Here is a 14405-nt window from a genome sequence, read left to right on the forward strand (position 1 = left end):
TAATGTGTACCATGGTTAAATCCTATACAACTTAGAAATATACATATCACTCCATGGGAGTATGATAAAGACAAAATGGAGGCACTAACAATGTGAGTTATGGGAGTCTGGTTCCATTCAACAAACCTTTATTATGCATCTTCATTAAGCATTTACTATAAATAATAAATATTATTTATTATACTTGAATGCATTGCGCTAGGCCCACAGTTTAGAGAGGATGCTCATAGTACTGTGTGAGGTAGGCAAGGTGATCAGGGAAGGCTTCATGGAAGAGGCAACCAGAATTCAATAGTGGAAGATGGGAAAAGTTCACTTCAGACTATCAGACACAGAATCATGGATGCAACTCAAAATCTTCGATCCAGTGACACAGGCCTCCTGGCTGTTCCACTCCATCTCTTGGCTCTGGGCATTTCTCTGGCTGTCCCCCATACCTGGAATGCTCTCCTTCCTCCCCTCTAACTACTGACCTACCTGGCTTCATTTAAGTCCCCAGATCCTACCTTCTACAGGAAGCCTTCCCCAACCCCTCTTAATTAGTGTCTTCCCTCTTTTAATTCTTTCCTATTTATCCTGTATATACCTTGCTTTGTATATATTTGTTTGCATGCTGTCCCCCCCATTAGATTATATACTCCTTGGGGACAGGGAATGTCTTTTGCCTTTTTTTGTTTCCCTTGTGCTTAGCAGAATGCTTGGCACATAGTAGGCATTTAATGTATATCTATTGATTGATTTATCTAAAGCTTAAAAGACCATCCAATCTGAATGAACAAAAGCACTAAGAAAGGAAAGGCCCTGCAGGGTCTATGGTTTGGGGATCCAGCAGTCCACAAGCTCATAGTCCAGTTTGGTCAGAATGCGGAGTGCGTTCAGGGAAGTGATATCATAAAGATCACAGGAACAAATATTTAGATCTAGAAGGAGCCTAAAAGGTCATCATGTCCAACCTCTTCATTTTACACATGAGGAAACTAAGGCCTGGAGGGCTTAAATGTCTGGGGTCACACAGTTGGTAAGTGCCAGGTCATCAAGTTTGAACTTTACTCAGTACTCCATCAATCAATTAATCAATAAACAAATATGTACCTGGCAATATGCTAGGTGCTTCGAATACATAGACAAAAAAATGAAACAATCTCTGCTCTCAGGGAGTTTATATTCTATCAGGAGAGATAGTATGTGCATAAGTTATGTCTGTATAGAATAAATACAGGATAGCTGTAGCAATGAACCATTGGGAGTATAAGAAAAGGCTTTGGGGGAAGGTGGTAGATAAAGCTTTCTGACAATTTTTGTGCCGAAGAGGGAAATGACCGGCTTTGTGGATTAAAAACAAACAAAAACATAACAAAACAAAAATCAGCCTACAAGAGTCTGGAATTCAGCTAAGCAGCAGGTGAGAGGTGGTTACATTATAGAAGATGGAAAAACATTTCCTCTTTCTGAAGTGGGAGATAAAGCCTCCTGGTTGCTTTAAGGCTGCCTGGGTAGCACAGGCCATGACCTTCTTCTTCTTAATTGTGCCCTCTTTCAGCTAAAGAGACAATCAGTTCATTAAGCCCTTGGTAGAAGCAGAGGAAGGAGGGAGGGAGGGAAAGAGGGAGCTAGCCTCAGGAGTGGGTGGCTGTCCAGGGCCCTCCTCCTGTTATACGGGTGATGCCTTTACGAGCAAGCATAAAATGATGGTACAAAATGAGCCAATTTATATGATTTCCTTTCTCTGTTCCCTCCGAGCAGGTTTAGTGCCCATGTTGTGATGCCCATAAGAACAGATGTCTCCCTGCCTCAGGGGAGTCAGGGGAGCCCAAATCATATCTGCTTGGCATATCCTTCTTCTCCTAGGGCCCACTGGCTCATAGCCTTGATATTGAGAGGGCTACAGGCCCCAAGGAGGAAAAAAAAAACATGGCAACACACTAGACATAGCCCAGAATTTAATCAAAGGAAGATCACAAAATGGTGCACATGGGGGAGGGGAGGAAGGTGATAGTAACTGGAGAATTGAATCATAGATCCTAAAGCCAGAAGGGACATCCATTGACCTCCTACCATCACAAACCTAAACAACTATTATTCCCATTTTACAACTGAGGCAAATGAAGCTCAGGAAGATGAAGTCTTATTTGGGGGCCTCCTGCTTCCCAGGATAGCATTCCTTCCACTACAATTATAGGCAGCAGGAAGGATCAGGAGCCTTGAATGCCAGTCTATACATTTGACCCTACTTTCCTGGTGATGTCACACAAGATGGCACAATTCCTGGGAAACCGCACCTCAAGCTGTGGTCTGCTTAGAAGCCTGCCAGACTGGGAATTTGCCAAGCACACTGGGCAGAAGTTGTCCCACCTGGCTGAAGGCGTCAGCCACAAATCATCCTGGTGTGAGGAATTTACCCCAGAGAGAAATCTCACCCCACCACAGCAAGAATGAGTAATATACAGAGCCCATTAAGGAGGCCTAGAATTACTTATTTATGAGAACTTTTTGACAGATCTGTGGCTTAATCATTTATCCACTGAACATTTAGCCAGGGTCATTGGTAAATAATTCACTTATTACACACTCTGGAGTGGTTTATGATGCTGTGACTTATGATCTCACACTAGATCTGAACTGGGAAATTGGAAAGTGAAGGCCAGGGAAGGGAGGATGGTATCAGGGGGTCCTCTCCTTGGATACAGGCTGGGAGGAGCTAGGAACACTGGCATTCTGGAGGCATTAAAATGTTTCTTAGGTCCTCAAGATGAAGGTATTCTGCCCTAAGAGAGATGCACAAGGCAGGGAGTGGAAAACAAGTGAGGTGATAGCACAGGGATGGTTTTTTTTTTCTTGTCAGTTCTAAGCTTTGGCTAGCCTACATCCATCCATGGGTCTCACTGTAGAGCTCCATTGCATCTCACCTCTGACCGTATTCCATTGTGAACCCATCAGTTTTAAACAACATGACTGTTCAGACTGGCATTCATGGCCCTCCATAGTCTAACTCTATCCTACCTCTAGGGCAGCCAGGTGGCACAATGGATGAAGTGCCAAGCCTGGAATCAGGAAGACTCATCTTCCTGAGTTCAAATCTGGCTTCAGACACTTACCAGCTATGTGACCTTGGGTAAGTCACTTAACTCTGTTTGCCTCAATTCCTCATCTGTAAAATTAAGCTGGAGAAGGAAATGGCAAACCACTCCAGTATCTCCATTAAGAAAACTCCAAATGGGGTCACTGAACACACCTGAACAATAACACAACCTACCTCTCCAGCTTTCTCTTTCATTGCTTCCCCTACTTTAAATCAAGGTGATTTAGGACTGGAAAGAAAGGACCTTAGTCGAGCTGAACACTTTGCTCATCCAGTCAGATCTAATCACAAACATGCCATGTGCTTTCCTACCTCTCTATCTCCCCACTTCCTGGAGAATGAATGGGCATTGAAGAGGCTGGAGAAGAAGTAACTGTCATATGTAGGGGAGAGCTGGAGGAATGGGGAAAGGTTCATTATTCACACAACTTGGAATGGACTCCCTTTTCACTTCAGGCAGTCAGTCAACAAGCATTGATTAAATGTTTATATGTGTCAGACACCATACTAAGGACTGGAAATATAAAGAAAGGCAAAAACAGTCCCTGCCTTCAAGGAACTTATGTTCTGATGAGGACAGTAATATGTTTATCTGATCATTAGGTGCTATTGTGCCTTATTCCTTCTTAACGTTTGTTCTCACCATGATCTCCAATACCTGGATCCCTCAGCATTTTGCCAGAACATCACCCCCTTCTCTAGCTATTTTTTTTTAATTTTTAGGCAATTGGGATTAAATAACTTGCCCAGGGTCACACAGCTAGTAAGTGTCAAGTGTTTGGTCTGAGGCCAGATTTGAACTTAGGTCCTCCTGACTTCAGGGCCAGTGCTCCAGCCACTGTGCCACCTAGCTACCCCTCTAGCTATACTTTCTTCCCTTCCCAGTCTCAACCTCCTAACTAACCACCTTCTCTCTAGAGTTCAGACACAAGGGAGGCAGAGCCAAGATGGCGGAGTGAAAGCAATGACTTGCTTGAGTTCTCCCCCAAACCCCTCCAGATACCTGTAAAAAAATGGCTCTAAACAAATTCTAAAGCAGCAGAACCCACAAAAAGACAGAGTGAAACAAATTACTAGCCCAAGACAACCTGGATGGTTGATCGGAAAGGTCTATCGCACCAGACGGGGAGAAGAGCACAGTTCAGAGTGGGTCCACAGCAGTAAACCTGGAGCAGGCCTCAGAGGACTGAATTGCTGGCAGCTATGGTGGTTTCCAGACTTCTCAACCCACAAACACCAAAGACAACTTAGAAGGTCAGTGGGAAAAGTCTGTGACTAAGGTGAGGGAGAAGCTAGGTCTCAGCCGCAAGTCCTGAGCACAGACCCGGGGTGGTGGCTGCCTCTGAGCTTCCAGCCCACAGACTGAGGGGGAATTGAGTGGCTGATCAGAGGGGGATTGCAGGGATCTCTTTGCCAGTGCTGAGGCAGGAATCTCTTGCTTTGCCCATGCTTGGATCTGGGTCACAGTTCTGAGCGGCGGTCCTGGGGTGAGGAGGAGTGCTGGCATGGTGGAACTTGTTGTGGTGGTGGAGAAGAAACACCTCACCCTTTATCATACCACCTTGGAAGAACTGAAAATTTACAGGTCCCTAGAAGTATCTCTGTACAAACCCCTGAAGCTTGGGACAGTACATTCTCCACATTGGAAGCAGACTCTTACCTTAACAAAGAGTTTAAAACTCAAGTAATTGGCCGGGATCATGAGTAAGCAGTACAAAAAGAGTCAGACTCTATTATCTTACTTTGGTGACAAAGAAGATCAAAACATACAACCAGAAGAAGAAAACAAAGTCAAAGCTCCTATAACCAAAGCCTCTAAGAAGAATGTGAATCAGTCCCAGGCCTTGGAAGAGCTCAAAAGGGATTTTGAGAAGCAAGTAAGAGAAGTAGAAGAAAAACTGGGAAGAGAAATGAGAGTGATGCAAGAAAATCATGAAAAACAAGTCAACAGCTTGCTAAAGGGTACCCCCCCAAAAATACTGAAGAAAATAACACCTTAAAAAAATAGCCTAACTCAAATGGCAAAAGAGGTCCAAAAAGCCAATGAGGAGAAGAATGCCCTAAAAAGCAAAATTGGCCAAATGGAAAAGGAAGTCCAAAAGATTACTGAAAGAAATACTTCCTTAAAAATTAGAATAGAGCAATTGGAAGCTAGTGACTTTATGAGAAATCAAGACACTGTAAAATAAATCCAAAAGAATGAAAAATTAGAAAACAATGTGAAATATCTCAATGGAAAAACAACTGACCTGGAAAATAGATCCAGGAGAGAGAATGTAAAAATTATTGGACTATCTGAAAGCCATGGTCAAAAAAAGAACCTAGACATCATCTTTCAAGAAATTATCAAGGAAAACTGCCCTGATATTTTAGAACTAGAGGGCAAAATAGAAATTGAAATAATCCACCAATCTCCTCCTGAAAGAGATCCCCAAAGGAAAACTCATAGGAATATTGTAGCCAAATTCCAGAGTTCCCAGGTCAAGAAGAAAATATTACAAGCAGCCAGAAAGAAACAATTCAAGTATTGTGGAAACACAATCAGGATAACACAAGATTTAGCAGCTTCTACATTAAGGGACTGCAGGGCAAGGAATATAATATTCTGGAGGGCAAAGGAGATAATATTACAACCAAGAATCACCTACCCAGCAAAACTGAGTATAATGCTTCAAGGGAAAAATGGTCATTCAGTGAAATAGAGGACTTTCAAGCTTTCTTGATGAAAAGACCAGAGCTGGATAGAAAATTTGACTTTCAAATACAAGACTCAAGTAGAACATGAAGAGGTAAACAGGAAAGAGGAATCATAAGAGACTTATTAAGGTTGAACTGTTTATATTCTTGCATGGAAAGATGATATTTATAACTCATGAGACCTTTGTCAGTATTAGGGTAGTTGGAGGGAAAGAATTATATGTATGTATAGATAGATAGATAGATAGATAGATAGATAGATAGATAGATAGATAGATAGATAGATAGATAGGTAGACAGATAGATAGAGGGCACAGGGTCAGTTGAAGATGAAGGGGTGATATCTGGAGAATAAAATTAAGGGGTGAGAGAGGATTATACTAGGAGAAAGAGAAAGGGAGAGGTAGAATGGGGTAAATTATCTCACAAAAAAAACAGAAAAGAAAAGGCTCTTACAGTGGAGGGGAAACAGGAGAAGGTGAGAGGGAATAAGTGAATCTTATTCTCATAGGATTTGACTTAAGGAGGGAATAATATACACACTCAATTGGGTATGGAAATCTGTCTTACCCTACAGGAAAATGGGGGGTAAGGAGACAAGAGTGTAGGGGGATGATAGAGAAGAGGGCAGATTGGGAAAGGGGGTAATCAGAAGCAAATACTTCTGAGGAGGGACAGGGTCAAAAGAAAGAATAGAATAAATGGGGGGGCAGGAAAGGATTAAGGGAAATAGAGTTAGTTTTTCACAGCATGTCTACTATGGAAGTGTTTTGCATAACTGCACATGTATAACCTATATAGAGTTGCTTGCCTTTTCAATAAGGGTGGGTAGGGAGAGAGGAAGGGAGAAAATTTGGAACCCAAAGTTTTAAAAACACATATTTAGAAAAAATGTTTTCACATGCAGCTGGGAAATAAGAAATACAGGAAATAGGGTACAGAAATCTATCTTACCCTACAGGAAAATAGAAGGGGAAGGGAATAATAGAAGGAGGGGAGAGATAGAAGGGAAGGCAGACTAGGGGAAAGGGTATTCAGAATGCATGCCATCTTGGGATGAGGGAGGGGTGAGATGGGGTGAAAATTTGGAACTCAAAATCTTGTGGAAGAAAATGTTGAAAACTAAAAATAAATACATTTATTAATAAAAAAAATAAAAGCAAGGTTCTAATGTAAGAAGAGGGTTTTTTTTTTAATAAAAAGGGTAAGAATTTTTTAAAAATTTAAAAAAAAATAGAGTTCAACCACACCGGCCTCCTTGCTGTTCCTTCCACATGATACCGTCTCCCATTTTCCTGCTTTTGCATTGAGTGTCTCTCATGCTTGGAATGCTCTCCATCCCAACTTTCACCTTGGAGAATCCCTGGCTTCCTTTAAGACGTAGTTCAAATGATAGCTCCTTCTGGGGGACTTCTCTAGTTCTTCTAGCTTCTAGCCTTCCCCTCTCAGATTGTCTTCTATCTACTCTGTATTTTGACTATACCTATTTATGTGGATATTGTCTCCCTATTCAAATGTAAGTTCTTTGAGGGCAGGGATTTAGTTTTGCTTTTTCCTTGTATCCCCAGTGCTTTCCACAGTAGCTGGTACATAGTAATTGTTTAATAACTGCTTATTGATTGATTCATTCATTGACCACTCTCTTCTACTCTCAAATCCCATTTTCTTTGGCCTATCACAGCTTGTATGTTGCTAAACCCCAGCCCTGGTTTACTCTTGCCATCTGCCTCCTATAGTCCTACTCATGTGCTTATGAACAGAGCTGGTGGAAGTCATGTGACTGTTATGACTAGGTTCTCTACAAATTTATTTTCTCTAATAACAAGTGCGCCTTTACTACACTAAGGCAATCTTATTACCCACTCCACTAACTGATTCTTTATCACACTCCCCACAGTAGCTGTTCCAAATTTTTTTTTCTTTACTTAATCTACTTCCACCCACTCCTATCCTCTCTCTCATCTGAGAAACTTGCCTCATGCTTTTGTAATGGTGAGGGTTGATTGAGTCAATCAATCATCCCACCCCACTTAAAGTTATTGTACCTCTACTGCATCAGTCAATCAAAGGCATTTCAAGAGGTGTGACAGGAGATATATTTGGATTGGTTGAGGATACTTAATCATAACTTATGGGACTTCTATAAAACTATCAAGCTAGTTCAAATTTGGGGATTCTAATCTCTGGCCAGTGAATGGTGGAAGCAATCTCAACCAAACCCTTGAGAGGAAATTGCTTGGGGAGAGAGAGAAGGGAGTAAAGTCCCTCTTTCTCCTCCCCCCCTTTTATCAGAGGAGGACCTTGTGAATTTCAAAGGTTTGGAAGGTCTGGACTTCCTACCAGCACCCTACCAGTGTCCCCAGAACAGTAGTGACTGGGGCAGCATCTTTTTCAGGAGCTTAGGACAAACTACATGCACTCAGCATAAGCAACTTCAGGCCTCTACAAGGAGCCTAGTAGAAAACTATGTAGCACTTAAAAGGAACTTGATGAGGGCTCCATGAAGGGGAAAAGAGGAGAACCAGGAGCTATGAGTTACTCTTTTACCACACTTGTTCTCTAATATCGGGGCCACTTCCCCTTGGACTCTATATATACTGGTGTGTTGTATCACAGAATTATGGGGGGATACTTTACACCAATTCTTACCAAACCACTTTAGTAAATACCCATATCTAAAAGCTAATTCATTTTGGCTGGCTAGTTGATATTATTTGATAATAGAAGAAGTTCACTTGTGGGGGCTCATAAGCTATTATGTTAGAAAGCCACCTCTTACTCTTCAGGGTTACCTCGTAGAGCCCTGAAGAGACATAGAGAAAACATCCTCTGGGGACCCTACAACAGATGTAAGTGGGAGTTGGGAGAGTAGCTCTGGAGTACATGCTACGCCAAAAGCAAAGTCATTCATGATGAGCTCCCCCTCCTCCTGTTTTCTACAGCTCCCTTGAGATCATCCCTCATTCATTTCTCCTATACTCCAGTCTATGATGAAGAAGAGGCCTGTCTCTTAGACAAGGCCAAGAACTTTATATGTGTCCCTGACCCCATCCATGCGCTTTCATGGTGTAGTGGGTAAATCATTGGGATTATTCTCACAAAGACCTGCCTCAAATACTGAACTGGTTGTGTGAACATGTACAAGTCACTTAACTTCTCTGTGCCTCAGTTTCCTCATCTGTAAAAGAAAGAGGTTGGGTTTGTTGACCTCTAAGATCTTTTCAGTTCCAAATCTATGATACTATAATTCTTCTTTGGCAATTTGCCCCCCATTATCATCCGCTTTCCCTAGCTAATCTTCAGTTTCTCTCAAGCTACTGGATCCTTCCCTGCTACCTGCAGACTTCCCCCTATTTTCCCTCTAAGCTATTGTCCTATATATCTCTTCCCTTTCTCAGTTAACCTCCTAGAAAAAGCTACCTATACTCATCGCTTCTACTTCTTCTCTAAACCCTTTTGCAATCTGGCTTATGAACTTATTGTTAGCCCTCAACACAAACTTCTCTCTGCAAAACTACTAGCAATTTTTTTATTGCCAAATCCAATGACCTTTCTCAATCCTAATCTTCCTTGATCTCTCTGCAGCTACTGAACACTTTCTTCTTCTGGGTACTCTCTCTTCACCAGGTGTTTACGGAATCATAAAGAAATAGAAGAAATCTTAGAGGTGATTGAGGCCAATCCTCTCATTTAAAAAAGGAGGAACTTTAGGCACAGAAGAATTGTTACTTGCCCAGCTTCACACAGCTAAGAAGTATCTGAGGTGAGATTTGAACCCATATTTTCCTGACTCTAAGTCCAACTCTCTGTCCTCTGTATCATACTGTACTGCTCTCTCCTTTTTCATGACACTGCTGTACTCTGGTTCTTCTGTTTGACTGTCCACTCCTTCTCTGTCTCCTTTCCTCAATCATGATCCTTATCATTACCTCTAATTGTTACTTATCCTTTTTTAAATTTAAATTCAATTTTATTTATTTATTTATTTTGGTGAGGCAATCAGAGTTAAGTGACTTGCCCAGGGTCACACAGCTAATAAATGCCAAGTGTCTGAGGCTGGATTTGAACTCAGGTCCTCCTGACTCCAAGGCCGGAGCTCTATCCATTGTGCCACCTAGCTGCCCCATCCTTCATTTTTGAAGAGGGCCAATGATGTCATGGGGTGATGTCTTGACTCATGCATGAATTGGATTTAAGTGAGGCAGAGTTGTACTTGCACAAAATTGTCAGCCTCACCCTCTCTTTGAGAGTAACTGAAGTCCAGTGGTAGGACAAAAACCAAGATGACTAGTGATGGCCAGGAATGCAATGAATGACATTGGTGTCTTTGATAACCAATAGAGTTCTAAGTGCTCCACAGTGCCTGCTTCAGCTGACTTCATAACTTAGAACAAATTGTTCTCATCTACCCATTCCACTGGGGGGAAATCTTCACGTGCTTGGGGTAGAAGGCCCGTAACTCACTGATGAGTTTGAGGCCCATCAGTTACCTTCAGTCTGGTTTAGCCTGTCTGCCGAGACAGTTTACCAGGGTGTGGCCACTGGGCATGCTATAGCTTTCTGGAGCCACAGGTGAGAGTTGAGTGCCAGGCAGACACCAAAGGTGAATGAGCAAATCCTGACTGTAGGTATGACTCAAAGCTCTGCCCTGGGCCTTTTTCTCTTCTTTCTACACTTTCTGATGGTGATCTCTTTAGTTCCCACAGGCTTAATTACCATAAGATTTCTCTTTTCTGAGTTCCAGTCCCTCATCACCAACTACCTATTGTATATTTCCAATTGGGTGTCCCAAAGGTGCCTCAAACTCAAATCAACAATGTTCATAATGGAATTTCATTCCAAGAGCCAATTTAGTCAAAATGGAATGATTCCCTCCAAACCCACTCCTCTTTAAAACTTCCCTCTTCCTGTAGCAGGTACCATCATTCTTCCAGGTACCCAGGTTTCCAAACTCAGAAGTCATCCTCGACTCCTTGCCCTCTCTCACCCAACATATCCAATCACTTACTTACCAAGTTTTGTTAGTTCGATCTCTACGGTATCTTTTTCATTCTTCCTCTTTTCTCTACTCACACAGTCACTGCCATAATTCAGTACTACATAGGTTTTCACTAGGATTATTGTAAAAAGCCTCCCAACTGTTCTGGTTTCCAGTCCATCCCCTCTCCAGTCTATTCTTCACACAGTTGCCAAAGAGAGTTTTCTAATATGAAAGTCAGAGTCATAAGCATTTATTTAAATGCCTGCTATGTGCCAGGCACTGTGCTAAACACTGGGGTGCAAAGGAAGACATAAGACAATTCCTGCCTTCAAGAAGCTCATAATCTAGTTGGGGGAGACAGCAATGAAAGGAAGCTGAAAAGCAGGGATTTGGGGGCACAGGATTATTTAACTATGTCACTCTCCTACTCAATAAGCTCCCATGGCTCCCTATTACTTCTAGGAACAAATACTTGCTTCTCTGTTTGTTATTTACAACCCTTCATAATTTGGCTCCGATCTACCTTTCCAACATTATTATACCCTCCTCCCCTTAGTATATTCTGCTATCCAGCCAAATTAGCCCTCTTCCTCTTGCTTACACATTACATTCCATGTCTGTGCCTTTGCTCTGGTGTTCCATGCCTGGAATGCATTCCCTCTTCACCTTAGAATACTCTTAGAATTTCCTTCAAAACTCCTTTCAAGATCCAGTTTAGCCTTTCCTCATTCCCCCTAGCCGTTAGTGCCATAAAAGATCTTGTATTTGTTTTGAATATACCTATGTGTGTACGTGTCTCTGCATAAAGCATGCAAGCTCCTTTAGGGCAGGAACTATTTCTGTTTTGTCTTTGTATTCTCAGGGACTACCTCAGTACCTGGAACATAGTACACAGTCAAATCTATAAGAGCTTTGAGATCCTAGATGGTAGAGGATGGAGGGAAATAGACAATAGAGTGGAAAGATTGGTGCTGGAACAGGGTAGTAAGGGGTCAGCTCTTGAGCTCCTCTTGTTGGAGATAATTCATATGAATCCCAATACAATTTTCCCACATGATCACCTCCATACATGATTCTCTTACTCCAGCTTGAGCTCTGTCTAAAATCTAACCTTGAACCCTAATACTGAGGTGTTAACCACGTGAACCTGGCATCTCATCACCCTCTCAAGTGTGACCCAAATCACATTAAAATGTCATCGAAAAATATTTAACAAAAATACAATAAAACATAGATAATATTAATATGTTATTTTCTAAGTCAATATGCAGCCCTTATACATCAAATTGCTTGCCTTCTCAATGGGGGGGAGAGGAGGAAGGGAGAAAATTTAGAACTCAAAATTTAAAAAAAAGAACAATAAAAATTGTTTTTACATGTGATTGGAAAAAAATATTTGAAAAAAAGACATTCAACTTGGTTGTTCCAACAACTTTATATATATGTATGTGTGTGTGTGTGTGTGTGTGTGTGTATGCACATATGCATATATGTCACTTAATATGCAGGGATGCATTCCCTCTTCACCTTAGAATAGTTTAGTGGCCACCATTTCTGTGTGAGTTTGATACCACTGCCCTAGTAAACTCACAGAGAACCTAGATAATTCCTACCAATGTGGTCCCGCCCACAGCGCAGGGCTAGGTTAGTCTCCTAGGGATTCACTTTGCCTTTTTGAATAGAGATCCCTTGCCCTGTACCTCTTCCTTCTAATCAGGAAGATAACTCATACTCCTACAGCACCTTAAAGTTCATAAGGAGCTTTCTTCATAACCTTATGAGGTAGATTGTATAAGCATCACTCTGTCTTTCTTACAGATCCAGAAACAAATATTTCATAGAAATAGAGGTGACAGGAAGTAACAAAATTAGTAAATGGCAGAGGCAGGGATCGAATTTGGGCCTCTCCTCTCCTGATTCCAGGTCCTGCACTCCTCAGGTGACTTGTTGCCAGTTCACTTTAAGGAGGTCAAGACAATGTGTTACAGTGAAGGGAGTGGTAGCTTTTGGGTCAGAGGAACTGGGTTCTGCTCTTTGCTGCTCTGGTAGGAATAACTTGGCTACTCACTACTTCCACCACATTAGGCAAATCGCTTCACCCTTCAAAGCTTTGGTTGCTCATCTGTAAAAGGCTAGCGTTGTACTAGATGGTCTCTAAGGGTCTTTCCCAGCTCCAAATCCTTGCTTCTGTGTTCTCCACGTGTTCATGCCTGGAACACACACCCTCTTCATCTCTGCCTCTTAGGTAGCCTGGATTCTGGCTCAACCCAGGCACTGATGACCTCAGAGGTCATCAGGTTCAGTCTCCTCATTTTATAGATGAGGAAATAGATCTAGAGAGGTTAAGTGACTTGTCTAGGGTCATACAGCTAGGAAGAAAGAAGGAAAGAAAGAAAAAGAAAGAAAGAAAAAAAGAAAGAAAGAAAGAAAGAAAAAGAAAAGAAGGAAGGAAAGAAGGAAGGAAGAAAATTGTGCATTTATTAACTACTTACTGTGTTTCAAGTCCTGTCCTAAGTCCTGGTGATGAAAATACAAACAAAAGAAAATCCATTCCTAACCTCAAGGAACTTTCATTCCAATGAGGCAAAGAAAAATATAAAGGAGAGCTAGAAGGAAGTGTGGAGGGATAGGGTGGGAGGTCAGGGAAGCTGCTGGCAAGGAGGTGGAGGAGAAGTCTGGTGGATGAAGAGGAGAGCCGGAAGTGAAATGAGCATGGTGTCCAGGGCACCTCATAGAATGGTGGTCTGAGCCAGGGACTTACCAATCAGAGAAGATACAGAAAAGAAGAGGCATCTGCAGGGTGAGATGGTTGATATGGAAGAGGTGAAAAAGTTCAGAGAGCATGGAGTAAGTTAGTAATTACCTGAGGTAAAATTTGAACCCAAATCTTCCTGACTCCAGGTCCAAAATTTTACCCACTGGACTATGCTACCATGTCTCAATTATCCCCCTTCATAATCCACCTAGTTGTTACTGTGCTAGTGTTCTCTCTTTCTCTCTCTCTCTGTCTCTGTCTCTCTTTGTTTCTGTCTCTTTCTGTCCCTCTCTCACCCCATCCCTGTCTCTCTTTCCTTTCTCTCTGTCTTTGCCTCTTTCTTTTCTCTCTCCTTCCCTCTTCTCTCTGCTTCTCTGTCTGTGTCTCTCTCCTCTTTGTCTATCTCTGTGTATGTGGTTCTCCTGTCTCTGTCACACACATTCTCTTTTCCTCTCTCCTCTCTCTGTCTCTCTCCCCCCATCCCTGTCTCTCTTTCCTTTCTCTCTGTCTTTGTCTCTGTCTTTTCTCTCTCTCCTTCCCTCTTCTCTCTGCTTCTCTGTCTGTCTGTCTCTCTCCTCTTTCTTTGTCTGTCTCTGTGTGTGTGTCTCTCCTGTCTCACACACACTCTCCTTTCCTTTCTCCTCTCTCTGTCTCTCATGTCTCTCTCTGTCAGTCTCTCTTTCTCCTCTCTCTTTCTTTTTTCTCCGTCTCTTCTCTCTCTGTCCTTTTGCTTCTGTCTCCATCTCTGTTTTATAGACTTCCTGAATATTTCAGAACTGGAAGAAACCTTCTGAATCAGCTAGTATGACAGTGTCATTACATAATTGAGAATACTGAGACTCAGGCAACGGAAATGATTTGTCAAAGTCCAGGGCTCAAAAGAACCAGACTCC

This window comes from Vombatus ursinus, unplaced genomic scaffold (assembly GCF_900497805.2).
Source record: "Vombatus ursinus unplaced genomic scaffold, bare-nosed wombat genome assembly UNPS02014798.1, whole genome shotgun sequence".
NCBI classification, from domain to species: domain Eukaryota; kingdom Metazoa; phylum Chordata; class Mammalia; order Diprotodontia; family Vombatidae; genus Vombatus; species Vombatus ursinus.